This window comes from Bufo bufo, chromosome 6 (genome assembly GCF_905171765.1).
Source record: "Bufo bufo chromosome 6, aBufBuf1.1, whole genome shotgun sequence".
Taxonomy (NCBI): domain Eukaryota; kingdom Metazoa; phylum Chordata; class Amphibia; order Anura; family Bufonidae; genus Bufo; species Bufo bufo.
In genome coordinates this window covers 209354911-209372523 of record NC_053394.1, presented here as the reverse complement: position 1 = coordinate 209372523, position 17613 = coordinate 209354911, and the positions used below count along the sequence as shown (strand labels likewise).

Below are 17613 nucleotides of genomic sequence, written 5' to 3'. Positions count from 1 at the left end.
TGTGTAGATTCTCTGTGTCGACCAAGGGATGGCAGCCATTAAGCCCTAAGGCAGGGGTGGGGAACCTTTTTGCTGCCGAGGGCTATTTGGATATTTGTAACATCATTCACGGGCCACACAAAATTCTCATCTTAAAAATTTGCCTGCTGTATTTGGTCAAACATATAAGTGACTCAGGGGACAGTTACAGAAAATTGCACTTCAATAAAAAAAGAAAAACCTAAAATCGCTGTATTTTTGCAGCACAAAATGGCGCCTGCACTATATATATTACATATAGTACAGGTGCCATTTTGACCACACATAGCAGTCTAATTTTTAAGTTCAGAATGTTACATATTTAGTTCTTCATTTGGCATTAATGGCAGCCAAGCTCATCCTAGGGGGTCCAGAGAGGGGTTCACCCAGCTTTCACTCTCCTTGCCACTGTCCCTGCCTCTTTCTTCGCAACTGTCCCTTTTATTTAAGCCCCAGATATGCCCCCCACCTCCATCAGCCTCAAATCAGCCTGCTATCAGACCCCACAGCCTACATCAACCTCAGATCAGACTCCCATCAGACCCTCCCTAGCTTCAGATCAGACCCTCCCTAGCCTCAGATCAGCCCCATCAGAAACTCCAGCCTCAGATCAGCCTCCATCAGACCTCCCAGCCTCAGATTAGACCCCAATCAGACCCCCCAGCCTCAGATCAGACCCCCATCAGACCTCCCAGCCTCAGATCAGACCCTCCCTAGCCTCAGATCAGCCCCATCAGAAACTCCAGCCTCAGATCAGCCTCCATCAGACCTCCCAGCCTCAGATTAGACCCCAATCAGACCCCCCAGCCTCAGATCAGACTCCCATCAGACCCCCCAGCCTCAGACCAGACCCTCATGAGACCCCCAGCCTCAGATCAGACTGCCAGCCTCTCAGACCAGTCGCTCCCCAGCCTTAGATCAGACCCCCAGCCTCAGATCAGCCCCCACCAGACCCCCCAGCCTCAAATCAGCCTCCATCAGACACCCCAGCCTCAGATCAGACCCTTCCCAGCCTCAGATCAGCCCCATCAGACCCCCACCTCAGATCAGACCCCCAATAGGTCCCCCAGCCTCAGATCAGACCCCCCCAGCCTCAAATCAGCCCCCCATCAGACCCTCCTCATTCTCCATTAGACTCAGATCAGCCCCAATCAGACATTTAAAATAAATAAACTTATCTTTCCAACTCCGGACAGCGCTGTCTCTTGGCAGATCCACTTACTCTCCCTGGTCTTCTTCCCGCCGCACTGTACTGTGACCTGACAGCGCACAGCGTAGGTCATAGAGAGCGTCTACGTGCACTACGTCCTGACGCTATATGTGTCAGGACACAGTGCGGTGCTGGAAGAAGGCCAAGGAAGGCGAGTACAGACAGTGCAGTTCTCACTTTCCTGTGCCTCCAACATGCTAATGACCGCTTCCATAATGGAAGCAGTCATTAGCATTTTCACTATATACTCTGGGGGGGCCAGGGGCCATATGAAATGATCCCGCAGGCCGCATACGGCCCATGGGGAGGAGGTTCCCCAACCCTGCCCTAGGGTGTTATTCAGCACTCTCACAGGAGACAGGACACAGTGCAGCACGAGAGAACCACTACCTACAGGATCAGCTAATATGGTTGACCTCTGACTCACTGAGTCAGACAACAGGTAACACTACAATAGTTCAAGTTCCGGTAAGAACCGCAGTTAGTGTGAACTGAGTCCAATAGCAGACACTCTGGTGAGAAGTGGTATTACAGAGAAGACAGGAGTAAAAGCAGCAGATGATGATGATGATCGTCAGAGGCAGAAGCTAAAGCGTGGTCAGAAACAAGCCAAAGGTCAGAAGCCAGTATCAAATAGTAGCGTGGTACAGAGGATCAGACAGGCTCACTCAAGGTCCTGTAGTCAATGCAGGTGGCAGGCAAACAGAATGATCGAACAAGCTGGGTCAAACACAAAAGATCAGAACAGAACACCTTCGTAAATACTGTTAGTAACTCAACGCTCAGGCAACTTCCTGGACGACAAAGCTGCTACTTAAAAGTGCTGGGAGGCAGGAAGCACGCGCCCCTGGAAGCATAAATGACAGGAAGCGGCGGGCGCGCCCCTATGGGAAGCTAGCATGGGATCGAGCACGGAGGCAGCGTGGCCAGAGGACATGTCTGGTAGGCACATGTCTGCACCATCTAGTGGGGACAGCAGGCAGCAAGGCAGGAGATGCTGGGGATATGACAGGTGAGACAGCAGGAGGTATGGCAGAAGGCCCAGGACTAACACCTGCTATTGGATTAGTTTCAGAATTGCATGTAATCTGCCTGCCCTGACCTCTGCCTGTTTACTGACTACAAGTATTGCCTGACCCTCTTGTTGCTTTGCACCAGTGTTTTTGGCTCCTGTGGGTCAGCTACCAACTACATCAGGACTATTCCAGGAGGTAGCAGCCAGGAGTATTCCCTGCAGCAAAGGCCAGATCCCTGTGTAGGGGTTTAATAGTGAAAACTAGGGGAACATCAGGATAACGTCCCCTTAGCTCAAAGTCAAACCAGTCCATGACAGGTGCCATTGTAATGAGATCATGTAACGGGGTGCCGAAGGCACACTCGGTCTCCCATCAGCCGCAGACCTGCTGCTTAGCTTTGAGAGTGAGGATCTGTGTTTGACCTCGTTCCCAGGGCGGCTTTTCTAGCTGGGAGGCTCCCTGCTCCTAGGTCTGCGATGAGCACCGAGCTGATCACTCGACTGGTCGGTCTGTCGGTCATGTGACGCTGGCCACGTCACATGACCCTCACTCCCCACTATAAATACAGGCAGCCTGCTGGCCACAGGTTGCCTGTTAATTTAGGTTCCTGGCAGTTGTTGGATACCTGTGTACTTACCTGATCCTGTTCCCTGACGATCCTTTGCCTGCTCCTCCTGTACTGCGCATTCTTCCTGGTATATTGACCTCGGCTTCCACCTGAAAATTCTTTGCGGACTCCTTTGGTACTTCTCGACTCTCCTGGTATTTATGACCCCGGCTTCTCCTGACCTTTCTTTGCTTATCCCTCTGTACAGCGTTGTCCTCTTGGTTTTGACCCGGTCCGTTCACTATCCGAAATTTTTCTTGTCTGTCCTTCCCGCACGTATACTAATTTAGGGACTGCCATACAGTTGTCCCCTGTCATTAGGACTCGTGAGGCAAGTAGGCAGGGCCAGGGGTGAGGGTGGAGCGCAGTGGTCACTATCCTCCCCCCTGTGTGTGTGTGTGTGTACGTGACCGTTACAGATCAATGTTATTCACTTCAGAGGTCAATAGTTTTAATGTTATGGCTAATCAATGTATGTCCTAATTCTAACTGAGACTTTTAACTTTGATATAGTTGAGGTACAGTTTAGGGCTATAGGTTTGAGGCTCCCAATAGGGCACTGGTTGCTGGGGAAGGGTTTTTAGGGGGGTTGCATTTTCTTTGTGTGTTTTGTAACAGGAGTATAACATATGCCAACTGTGTTGTATTTTTGTGTTGTTGAGAGAATTTATTGACAATAATTTAACAGTAATTCTTGGCAAAGTGACAGATCTGCATCTCATTAAAAGGGGTTATCCGAGTTATTTTTTTGTTCTTTCTATGTTCCTAACTGGGCAAATGTAACAGCTTTCCAATTCACTCACTTTATCTCCAGTGGCTGGTTTCTCAGATTTCACTGAGGGTCACATGACCTGTGATGTCAGCTTCTCTCCCTGCTTTGATAAAGGTCTTTACAAGCCTGTAAACGAAACGTCACTGTGCTGGCCACGCCCCCTTCACTCTGCTCTCTCCTAGGATTCTTAACCCCTTCAGCTGCACAGACTCAGGGCTGAAGTGTTTACTGTGTAGCTGCAGGCATTGAGGAGACAAATGCTGGGCACAGGAGCTGACAGAGAAGTTCTGCAAAGCATTACAGGTAGGGGGAAGATCCTGTGTGTATTAGCAGTGTCATTATATAAGTGGAACTTGTAGTTCTACACTTACAAGTTGCTGTTTTCTCCCAGCACTCAAGGCAGCTCTTGTATCCACTCCCTTAGCAGTGTCATTATACAGCTGGGACTTCTAGTCCTACACATACAACAAGCTGCAGAGTCTCCCAGCAGGCAGACATGTCACTCAGGGCAGCTCTTGTATTCACTCCCTTGGCAGTGCAGGGGGAGGGGCAGAGATTGTTTTTATTGCATGTAAACAAAGGGCCAGAAAAGAACCAGGGAAATTAGGAAATATATATATATATTTTGCATAAAACTTGCTTAGCTCAGTTATATATCAGATATTCAGTGCTATATTATTTTTTTTCATAACTCGGATAACCCCTTTAATAGAAACTCAGTTATAAAATAAGAAAAGACAATAGGGCAGTAATGGCAACTGTAACCAAACAGAAGAATGTCAATACCTTTGTAAGGGTACTTTCACACTAGCTTTATTCTTTTCCGGTATTGAAATCCGGTAAAGGGTCTCAATACCGGAAAAAAACGCATCAGTTTTGTCCTAATGCATTCTGAATGGAAAGCAATCCGTTCAGTATGCATCAGGATGTCTTCCGTTCCGTCCCTTGTGCTTGCTGCGGTATTTTTTCCAGCCAAAATCCCGAAACAATACCGCACTTGCCGGGTCCGGCATTTATTTCCATAGAGATGTATTGATGCCGGATCCGGTACTAAGTGTTCTGGAAATTGCCGCATCGCCAGATCCAGTTTTCCGGTCTGCGCATGGATAAAGGAGGTGTAACGGTCGCGTACACACACACACAGGGGGGAGGGAAGTGACCACTGCGCTCCACCCTTACCCCTGGCCCTGCCTACTTGCCTCGCGAGTCCTAATGACAGGGGACAACTGGACAGCAATCCCTAACTTGGAGTAAGTGCAGGGATGACAGACAGACAAACAACAGGACGTGAACGGACCGAGTCAATACCAGGAAAGCTGCAAAGTACAAATGGAGCAAGCAGAGAATTGTCAGGAGAAGCCGGGGTCATAAATACCAGGAGAGCAGAGAAGTACAAGAGGAGTCCTAAGAGAGTAGTCAGGTGGGAGCCGAGGTCACAATACCAGGACGGATGCGCAGTACAGGAGGATCAGGCAAAAGGATGGTCAAGGAACAGGATCAGGTAAGCATTCAGCAGTCCAACAAATATCCAGGAACCTAGAAATTAACAGGCAACCTGTAGCCAGCAGGCTGCCTGTATTTATAGTGGGGAGTGAGGGTCAAGTGACGTGGCCAGCGTCACATGACCGACAGACCAACCAGTCGAGCACCGAGTGATCAGCTCGGCGCTCAAGGCAGACTTAGGAGCAAGGAGCCACCCAGCTAGTAAAGCCGCCCTGGGAATGAGGTCAAACACAGAACCTCATTCCAAAAGCTAAGCAACAGTTCTGCGGGCAATGGGGGACCGAGTGCACCTTCGGAACCCCGTGACAGGAGGAGTTAATTTTGCTTCTGATCTTGAAAAAATTTAAATACCGGATCCGTTTTCCGGAAGCTATCCGTTATGTACACGCTTATCGGATCCGGGAGGCAGTTCCGTTGCCGGAACTGCCTGCAGGATTCTAACAACGCTAGCGTGAAAGTACCCTAAGTCAAACATAACTACCTTGGCTGTGCTGGTATTACAATTCACCGCAGCTTCATCCCAGTCAGGTAATACCAGTACAAAGCTGTGCTTTGAAAACAGTGAAGGAGCAACACCTTCAGATAATTGATTAGCATGTGTTCCAAGTGTCGGCCCCCAACAATCTAATCCTAAGGATGGGCCATCAGTTTTAAAGTCCTGGATGAACACTTCAAACTGAAAAATTGTACTGCTTATAAAGTGTTAAAATGGTAATTACATATCTTAAACATAGATAAACTGGAAAACAAATGTATAAATAATATTGTTTTAATTATTGTAATAACAGACAGATGCTCTTTCAACGTTTAACAAATTATGTTAAAATGGAAGGGTGAAAAAGTAAAAAAAAAAAATTAATAAAGCTACTAACTCTATGCAACAGGAAACAAAGCCGTTATAAAGATAAATCAATTAGCTTGCTAATTTCTCCATTCTCTTTATTTAGCCGTACACTGTATTTGTAGTAATTGACTACAATTATGTAATTACTAACTCTGGTGTAATTACTATATTTATTGTAATTGATCATGCAATGTACCCACAGCAAAGCTGGCATTTTGTCGGGCATCAAAGGAACAGGCTGCTGGAAGACTGTTCACTAACTAAAAACAGGGATGGGGATATCTATTAGCAATTGAAAAGGGTAAGTTGGATTTTACGCCCTGTTAGCTTGAAAGCACCAGTTCATTAAGGATATTAATTTCCTGATAACTACACATTGAAGCATGACATACCAGCGCTGTATCTATAGGATGTACGGATTTAAATCTTGACAGCTTCAACAGCTAAAGTGAAATCAATTAAAACCACAGCATTTACAATCAAAGACATAACTACACCATAACTACCTAAGACTTACAATTTTCACAGGACAAAAAAAAAGAAAAAATGAAAAAAAGAAAAAAAGGCCATTCAGACACCTTCAAAGTCTGACAGGTCAAGAAAGTAGTTTGAAACAAAACCAACTTATAACTATCATCTCTCCTTTTTACTTGTCAGATCAACGTTACCAACGCCTGTGCAGTTACTGCTTCAGCCTGCCAGCTGCCACAAGGTGATTTTCATGTCTTGTCAAAAAAAATAAAAAATCTTTTATTCTATTTGCTCTGCATTAACATGTCAGGTTTATTGATCAAGTTCCCTTCTGCTTCCACAGCAGGGCACTGTGCTCTTATGCCTAAGGGGGCTTTGATGTCCTCATGGTATTCTAGGCCAAATAATGCACATACTAAATGGATTTAATGCCAAAAATGCGTTTCAGTGTGACAGCTACATTAATAACAACCATCCATGCTAATAAATATGCATTTCTATCAAGAGATAGCTACAGTCCCCTTATTCTGCCTATTCTCCACATTCTTCTACTACCTACAATCGCACTATCATTTTTCTGTAGCAAACAATACTTAATCTTATGTATCATACCAACAGAGCAAGTGGCATCTAATGCACCCATACCAACTGCTCACACAATTTAAATGAAAGCAATATGTTCTACTTTAAGCTTCGTACCAGCATCAACCTTTGTAAGATAACAGCAGGAAGTGGTATAAGAGGGCAAACTATTACACCAGCAATATAAAAATCATTAAAATATATTTGACATTAGCCCTTTTTGATCACCTTCATCTTAATTGCTCTCATTCATTCTCAAGGCTTATGGGTGGGTTGTATGCTTCCACCAATAACCACAATCTACGGATGAGCTGTTCGTTTATATATTCAGGCGGGTACGGTCTCTGCCAAAAACAAAACAACTAACACTAGCGATGAGCCAAGGACTTGCATGCTGGTTGACTTAGTGCTTAGCAGCATGGACCTATGGAGAGTATTGCTGATTTCACACGGAGGACTGCTTCAGGTTTATGTGCCTGCTCGGACACATTCCAGTGTATTCTACACTCCTACAACAAGCTGTAAGGTTGTGCAAATCTAGAAAGTAGCAGGTGTCACTAAGACCTGCAAATGATCACATTTTCAAGCACCTAGCTCCAATATATGGTGTGTGGGAGGAGCATAAAAGCCAGAGTAGAAGTTTTTTATCCACATAAAATCTTGAAAATCGGATCAAGTCATATCAGAGGATTGTGCAAGGTCTTATGTTCGTTGACATGCCAGTTAGTTATCACCACTTGTCGCAAACTGAGAGGGACAGAATCCTTGAACTGAGGGACCTTATTTTATCACTCCCGCAGATCGCTACACATCTAGGCCAAGAGGTCAGCACTGTTCAATTATATACAGTTGCAAGAAAAAGTATGTGAACCCTTTGGAATGATATGGATTTCTGCACAAATTGGTCATAAAATGTGATCTGATCTTCATCTAAGTCACAACAATAGACAATCACAGTCTGCTTAACTAATAACACACAAAGAATTAAATGTTACCATGTTTTTTATTGAACCCACCCATGTAAACATTTACAGTGCAGGTGGAAAATGTGAACCCCTAGACTAATGACATCTCCAAGAGCTAATTGGAGTGAGGTGTCGGCCAACTGGAGTCCAATCAATGAGATGAGATTGGAGGTGTTGGTTACAGCTGCCCTGCCCTATAAAAAACACACACCAGTTCTGGGTTTGCTTTTCACAAGAAGCATTGCCTGATGTAAATAATGCCTCGCACAAAAGAGCTCTCAGAAGCCCTACGATTAAGAATTATTGACTTGCATAAAGCTGGAAAGGGTTATAAAAGTATCTCCATAAGACTTTCTGTTCATCAGTTTATGGTAAGACAAATTGTCTATAAATGGATAAAGTTCAGCACTGCTGCTACTCTCCCTAGGAGTGGGGCGTTCTGTAAAGATGACTGCAAGAGCACAGCGCAGACTGCTCAATGAGGTCAAGAAGAATCCTAGAGTGTCAGCTAAAGACTTATAAAAGTCTCTGGCATATTCTAACATCCCTGTTAGCGAAGCTACGATATATAAAACACTAAACAAGAATGGATTTAATGGGAGGATACCACAGAGGAAGCCACTGCTGTCCAAAAAAAAACATTGCTGGAAGTTTACAGTGTTGCACAAGAGCACCTGGATGTTCCACAGCAGTACTGGCAAAATATTCTGTGGACAGATTAAAACCAAAGTTGAGGGTGTTTGAAGAAACACACAACACTATGTGTGGAGAAAAAGAGACACAGCACACCAACATCAAAACCTCATCCCAACTGTGAAGTATGGTGGTGAGGGCATCATGGTTTGGGGCTGCTTTGCTGTGTCAGGGCCTAGACGGATTGCTATCATCGAAGGAAAAATGAATTCCCAAGTTTATCAAGACATTTTGCAGGAGAACTTAAGGCCATTTGTCCACCAGCTGAACCATTTGTCCACCAGCTGAAGCTCAACAGAAGATGGGTGTTGCAACGGGACAACGACCCAAAGCATAGAAGTAAATCAACAACAGAATGGCTTAAACAGAATAAAATACGCCTTCTGGAGTGGCCCAGTCATAGTCCTGACCTCAACCCGATTGAGATGCTGTGGCATGACCTCAAGAAAGCGATTCACACCAGACATCCCAAGAATATTGCTGAACTGAAACAGTTCTGTAAAGAGGAATGGTCGAGAATTACTCCTGACCATTGTGCACGTCTGATCTGCAACTACAGGAAATGTTTGGTTGAAGTTATTGCTGCCAAAAGGAGGTTCAAACCAGTTATTATATCCAAGGATTCACATACTTTTTCCACCTGCACTATGAATGTTTACATGGTGTGTTCAATAAAAACATGGTAACATTTAATTCTTTGTGTGTTATTAGTTTAAGCAGACTGTGATTGTCTATTTTTGTGACTTAGATGAAGATCAGATCACATTTTATGACCAATTTGTGCAGAAATCCATATCATTCCAAAGGGTTCACATACTTTTTCTTGCAACTGTATGTCCTGGTGGTTGGGAGAACAACGATGAACTGGAATGATAGCAAGAGGAATACTCTGCACAGACAGTCTGATTAAAAGAATAGTGCGTAGTGATCCATTCTGTACTACATTTAAATTGAACCTCACATCCAAGCCTAGGAGGCAAAGTGTATACACAAACCATCAGAAGATGTTTGCATGAGATTGTCCAGCTAAAGGTTTTCTATTGACCTCACACCACTGCTCTAAAGGCTATCAAGGTGAACAAGCAAGACGGCAATAGAGTCTGGAATAGAGGACCACCCTCTTCATGAGTCCTGCTTTTGTCTATGATGCAATGATAGCCGGAGACTGTTATTGAGACCACACATGCAACGCCATGAAGAGGCCTTTCCAAGGGACCATCACATTGGCCCTACTCCTAGGATTATGTTGTGGGGTTGATTGATGTATGGTAGCTGGACCCTTCTAGTCTTCATTTCAGGTACACTAACAGCTCGGTGATACATTGATCTGGTCAGAAAACCAGTTTTACAGCCATTTCTCTAAAGTGTCCAAGGAGCAGTTTTTTTTTTAACAAGACAACACCAGGCTGTATGTTGCTCGTGCTGCCATGATCAGCCTACATGGCCCAAACTTGTTACCATGGCCTGCAGTGTCTTCAGACTTGTCTCCTATCAAGCACATCTGGGACATCATTGGCTAGCAATTGCAAAGGGAGCTGCCAGCAGCGGATCTTGATGATTTGCGTTCCCAAGTGTATTCAGCATGCCAGGACAATCCTCAGGCAACCATTAATAACCTCATTGATAGCATACCAAGGCATGTAAGTGCATGTATTTCTGTGCATCATGTTCATACTCTATACTTAAAGGGAGTCTGTCACCTCCATATGGCCATATACAGTGCTTACATGGCTCTGTAGAGTTGTTCCAGATGTATACCCTACACATGTAGAGGCACTTCTAACTCTATTTTCATATAGTGCAATACTACTGGTTGCCTACTCTTGACATGTGTATACTAGATGATGACATTAAAATATAACTTTTATTGATCACTTATTAAATCTTAAATAAATCTATCTAACCTACTATTAAAACTATCTAATAGAACCTCTAATGTGCTGTATTGCTTACTAGCTGTGTTATTATTATAGTAGCCTGGTAGCGGCGCGCTTGCTCCAGTCACTACTTATTGTATTTAGCAGCGTCTAGATTTGTGACATGCAGAGGTCTATACAGTCTAAAACCTTATACACTGCCCCCCCCCCCCCCCCTCCCGACATGTTTCGCCATGTACATGGCGTCTTCAGGGGCACGGGCAGTCTGAGGCCCGTGCCCCTGAAGACGCCATGTACATGGCGAAAACATGTCGGGGGGCAGTGTATAAGGTTTTAGACTGTATAGACCTCTGCATGTCACAAATCTAGACGCTGCTAAATACAATAAGTAGTGACTAGAGCAAGCGCGCCGCTACCAGGCTACTATAATAATAGCACAGCTAGTAAGCAATACAGCACATTAGAGGTTCTATTAGATAGTTTTAATTAAATTCAATAAAAGTTATATTTTAATGTCATCATCTAGTATACACATGTCAAGAGTAGGCAACCAATAGTCTTGCACTATATGAAAATAGAGTACATGGCTCTGTAGCACACCTATACAGATTGTAACGGTACCTTTGTTCTTTTCTTTAGACTTGCACAAGCAGCAAAAATGAGGTTTAATTCATATGTAAATGAGCACTCGCAAGTGCCCAGGGGCGGCGTTCAGTGTGTAGGTGCCCAGGCTGCTCTGCCTTCTTTTCACTTTACTCCTCCCCAGCCTCTTCCTTTGCCCTATCGATGAGGCAAGAGACTTGGAGGGTGGGCAAAGGGAGAGTCTGGGGAGGAGTAAAGTGAAAAGAAGGCAGAGCAGCCTGGGCACCTACACACTGAACGCCGCCCCTGGGCACTTGAGAGTGCTCATTTACATATGAATTAAACCTCATTTTTGCTGCTTGTGCAAGTCTAAAGAAAAGAACAAAGGTACCGTTACAATCCTGTATAGGTGTGCTACAGAGCCATGTAAGCACTGTATATGGCCATATGCAGGTGACAGACTCCCTTTAATAAATCAGAACATTCTGAATATTGTGTTTACATTTTTTATCATTTGCATATCATTAACATGTCTATCGATCCTGTGATTTTCATAATTCTACAACTTTTCCTTATTGATGTTGTAATCTCAATGATGAGGGTATATGGAAGCACTTTGGAGGCGAGGCTGGGAGTGCTGCAGAAGGTGAAATAATATGATGCAACTGTGCATGCACAGCACCTGGAACAAATAATTCTAGTGGTCGTGTCTATGGGCAAATGAAAGCAACAATGAAAAAGCCATTGAAAATAGCTGACAAGACTTACAGAGATAGGGGTATTTATCTGTTAGGAGTACAATTAAAGGGACACTTCTATCAGAAAGGGGTATTTTATGTAAACTCAATATTCACAGAAAAAAAAATGCTAACATTTTTGGCTGTTTTTATTATTATTTCTGAAGTACTATATAACACGTTTCACAAAAAAAGTGATTTTTTTATTTATTTTATATTCCAAGAGCCAAAACATTTACAATTTTTAATCAAAAGTAAGAGAATGATGACCTGTTGATTTGTGCAAGAGGTTGACTTTTTTCTGTTACTATTTCAGGGGACATACAGTTTATTTTTTTAATAAAAAAAAAAAAAATATCTAGCAATTACACAACAGTTTTTTTGCATTCTTTATGCATTATTTGCTATTTACCATGCTGTGTACTATTAGCCTTATTCTATTAATCATTAAAATTGTGACGGTACAACTAATTTGTTTGGGAAAGGAGAACTTTTTAAATAATTAAAAATAATTTTTGGAGAAGGGGACTTTTTAATAGAACACTGTATTAAACTTATTAAACTTCCTAGGGGACTTGAAGCAGCAACTGTTTGTTAGATCAAGTCTATAATGTTTTTAAATACAAGAATTTCGAAGTAAAAGTAGCTGTCAAGCTGACAGGCAAACTCCAGCCTTATAGGCAGATGCTTATAGCAGACCTGAGCCAACTACGAAGGTAATTATCAGGAACATACTATTCATCCCCAATAAGTGCCTGCTCCTCATGCAGCAATAATCTCTTCTGTATGCTCATGTCTATGCACATTGACTGCTTCTGGGCAGCAGATCCCTGTTTACACCGGACAATCTGTTGCTCAAAAACTGAAATTTTAAGAGCCACATAAACTCTGTTTTCACCCGATGAACAAACATTTTCTTATTCATTAGGTGATTGGTGGCACACCTACAGGGGCTAATTAAGCAGAACAAGTGTCTGCACGAATGTTTGTTCCCGATAATCTTCCTGACAGCCTGCACATGTAAAATGGCCTTGAGGCTTCCAGCTGCCCTAGTAATGCATCTGGTAGTGGAAGGCAGTGGCCATAAGCTGACAGTGGGAATCCTCTCCCTCTATCAAAGAGTTTGGATGCTGACACCATTGACTGCAGCACCTTATCGATTAAATGATTTGAGACCAACGTTATTGATCTATGATCAGTGCCTGATGCTCAAAACAGTTAGCAACAGGCTAGACACTGTATGCATACACAGCACTGCAATCTTCTAGATCTTCACCACAAAAAGGTGGCACACTAGAAGAGGACCTTTGAATGGCCACCGCACACTATGCAACTGTTGGTAAAGGATTATTCAATGCATTTGTAAATTAACATATAGCTCCCCAGTTGTGCAGAGAGTTGTAGTAATGGGTAGACACGCAATACTTGTTGGGTATATATGGGGCTACTACATTTTATGTTACTTCATATAAGTATGCATATTTTCACTAGACATTTAAAGGGTTATTCGTATCATTTGATGTCATGTTATATCACTACGATATGACATAACCTTTCAGAGGGTTTCCAACCTGTGAACCACGTCTTTTAAGGGAGCAAAGAGATGGCATTTCTTCTGCACAAGGCTGCTTTCCGGCACCTCTGTGCTGTTAACTGCAACACAACTCCATACAAGTATATGGAGCAGTTTGTAGATACCTGCAAAGTGAGTGACTGAAAGCATCAGAAGAGTGCACTACAGTAAAACACCCAGTGCACATTATGCCTCACAAAAGGATTTGTGCTTATGCTAATGAAGGAACAAAACCATGCAGTAAGACTGTTTACATTTAATTATTAAATTATTTTTGCCACATTCACTGGGAAAGCTGCCAGTGTATACATATTCCAAATTAATTCTTAAGACAACAATTTATAGGAACGTACCAATAAAAACTTACCGTAAATCTGTCATACAAAAAATAGGCCATGGTGGCTTGAGTCTCTCAGAGCGGGACACATTACTACAGAGTTCTAGCTCACAGAAGGGGATCCCAAGCAGGTGACCCCCCCCCCCCCCCCCATTATATCCACATGATCTTCATAAGACAATCCTTTTAATCCCTTAAATCCCCAGTTTTCACCATAAGGACCAAGCCACATTTCGCAAATCTGACATGTTTCACTTTATGTGGTAATGACTCTGGAACGCTTTTACTTATCAAGTGATTCTGAGATTGTTTTCTCGTGACATATTGTACTTCATGTTAGTGGTAAATTTGAGTCAATAGGTTTCACCTTTATTTATAAAAAAAAATAAAAATTACAGAAAATTTTGAGAAATTTACATTTTTTTTTATTTGAATGTCTCTGTTCTTAAAGCAGATTTTAGTACATTTCCCAGATGTCTACTTCCTGGTGGCATCATTTTGAAAATGTAATAAAAAAAAATTAGGATGTTAGAAGGCTCAGAATTTTAAAAGCAATTTTTTAAATTTTAAAGAAAATTTTCAAAACCCACTTTTTAATGACCAGTTCAGTTATGAAGTCACTTTGTGGGGCTTAGATAGAAGAAAATACCCATAAATGACACCATTTTAGAAACTACACCCCTCACGTTATTTAAAACTGATTTTACAAACTTTGTTAACCCTTTAGATGTTCCACAAGAATGAAAGGAAAATGGGGGTACAATTTCAAAATTTCACTTTTTTTTGCAGATTTTCCATTTTAATCTATTTTTTCATGTAACACCGCAAGGTTTAACAGCCAAAGAAAACTCAATATTTATTACCTTGATTCTGCCGTTTACAGAAACACCCCACATGTGGTGGATAATTGCTGTATGGACACACGGCAGGGCGCAGAAGGAAAGGAGCGCCATATGGATTTTGGAGGGCAGATGTCGCTGGGATAATTTTAAGTTGCCATATTACATTTGAAGACCCCTGATGCACCCCTAGAGTAGAAACTCCCAAAAAGTTACCCCATTTTGTAAACTACGGGAGGAGGCGACAGTTTTATTGGTACTATTTTGGGGTACATATGATTTTTGATTGCTCAATATTACGTTTTTTGTGAGGCAAGGTAACCAAAAAAAATGGCTGTTGTGGCACAGTTCTTATTTTTGTTTTTTACGGAGTTCTCCAGACAGGATAGATCATGTGTTGTTTTTATAGAGCAGGTTGATACAGACACGACAATATCAAATGTGTATTTTTTGGTTGTTTCAGTTTTACATAATAAAGTATTTTTGAAAACAAAAATAATGTTTTTGTGTCTTCATTTGCTGAAAGCTACATTTCTTGTATTTTTCTGCTAATCGTCTTGTGAAGGGGCTCTTTTTTGCAGGAAGAGTTGACATTTATTCGTACCATTTTTGGGTACGTATAATTTTTTTGGATGATTCAATATGACACTTTTTTGGGGCAAAGTGACAAAAAAATTGGTTGTGTTGGCAGTTTTTTTTTTAAATGGAATTCACCTTAGGGGTTAGATCATGTGATATTTTTATACAGCAAGTTGTTACGGATGCGGCAATAACTATTAATTTTGTTATGTATTTTAGTTTTACACAATAAAAGCATTTTTGAAAAAAAAAACATGTTTTAGCATCTCCATTTTTTGAAAGCCATATTTATTTTTTGGGCGATTGTCTTATGTAGGGGCTCATTTTTTGTGGGAACAGATGACTGTTTGGTACTATATTGGGGTACATATGTCTTATTGATCTTTGGAATTACACTTTTTGTGATGTAGGTGACAAAAACATTGCATTTTTGGTACAGTTTTTATTTTTTTACGGTGTTCACCTGAGGGGTTAGATCATGTGATATTTTTATAGAGCTGATATGCGGCGATGCCGGCAGATGCAGCAGGGGTCTGGCTATCAGTAATAGGCCCATGCTACGGATCACATCACGTACATGCACGTGAGGATGCAGCAAGAAGCCGCATTCCCTCACGTACATGCATGTGATTATGCGTGAAGGGGTTAAGTAATCAAGCTTAAACTCTGCAGGTGAAAAGTTGTGACTTGGCATAAATATTGTTGAAAAAAAGGTTTAAAACGTTCATGTGCATTGAATTAATTGCTGATTCACACAGTGCCATCATAGTAACATAACAATACATTACACATATAAATGGGGGGAGAATATTTACTTGAAGAAGTAATAGATTCTTCAAAGACTGAACTCAAGCAAGTTGTATGGATGCAAGAAAACATGAGGCTGATACAGTTTGTAGTAAAGGTCAACTAAGACTTAGAATTTAAGACAAGATGGCTCACACAAACTGACGGGTGGGCATTTAACTACACTCAAGATTGACATCCAGAACAAATCTTATTTAACACTTTACTACAGTGTGCACACTGTACTTAAATCTTTGCTGTCACAATTAATAACATGCATTTAATCTGATGATCAAAAGGGGAAAAAGGGACAAACACACACTGTCCTAAACCTTGCATCAATTTCTCCACACTGGAATCAGGGTGAACCCTGCATACCTTTTAGATTATGTCCACGGGTTGAATATGACATGTCAGCAGAGTGCTGTCTCTGTACTCCACAGTTACAATTCAAAGAGTTATCCATTTTCCTTTAAAATTATGCAAGGGAGCAAGATGCGATTTACAATAAAAAATAAATAAAAAAAACACCCTGCTCACCATTAAAATGTCCAATGATCTCTGATGCCCGCTGCTCCAATCCCTGCTGTGCTTGTATCGTGACTGGCTATACTTGACAGTAAAGGCTGAGCAAGGATCAGAGCAGAGGGCACTGGTGCTGTGGAATGGGCCAGCAGAACATTTCAAAAGTGAGCAAGGTATATAATTTTGATTTTACACTGCCCCCTGCTCTTAGCATACTTGTAATATGTATTGCGTCCATTTTTACTACTTTAATGCATCTAAAAATGTATAAGAACCTACCTTGCAATTTGTGTCGATACCACCACTTTGTATCTACAGCTCCTATGCAGGTTTATTTTTCTTTCTGAGACTACAAAAAAAAACTGTGCAGTCTGATCCTTTGCACCTTACTTCTTGCCACTCTACCAAAAGTACATTAGCACCCTTAAAATGGTGCTCCCAAATCTTCAAAAAAGTATTAATAATTATGGACTCAAGACAAAAGAGTAAATGGATGATCTTTATTTTACAGGGTATTCCTGCTGATAAAAATTGTTTCCTTTCCACTCTATAGATTTTCAATGTTTAGTCTAAAGTTTTTTTCCGGAGAGATCAATATTGATGGCTTATCCTCAGGATAGGTTATCAATATCTGTTTGAAGGGGATCCTACTTTTGGCACCCCCCACCGATGAGCTGTTTGCAGAGGCTGGGGCGCTCTAGTGAGCACTGCAGACTCTTCGTAGGCCAGTGACAGAATGTTGATTTATACAAAAATTCTTTATTGTGCTACTGATAAAATGACAGTGCTAAATATTGAATTTTAGGCCTTGTATTCTATATACAGTATTTTAGCAAATAATAATAATAAAATAGCTTGATCTCATCTACTGAAACTCTCCATGTAAAATGTAAACAATGCAGGATTGCAACATTTACTAAATCTGGTATTGAGCCCTAAATCTACAAAAATGATTATAACTACAAGAACAAATAAAATGCAAAAATAGTCCATAAATTTCACAACAACATCTTTTTACACTGGTCAGTAAACAAAGAACCATGAAATGAACCAACATATAATCATGTAGATATAATATAGAAGAATGCTAGTTATAA

The 17613-nt window shown here is 41.8% G+C and overlaps 1 protein-coding gene across 1 annotated transcript in view; it reads right to left on the bottom strand.

Annotated features, from left to right (window-relative positions):
* Positions 1-17613, bottom strand: part of LRMDA (leucine rich melanocyte differentiation associated) — a 1445047-nt gene that overhangs the window by 1345226 nt on the left and 82208 nt on the right. The window lies entirely within an intron of this gene.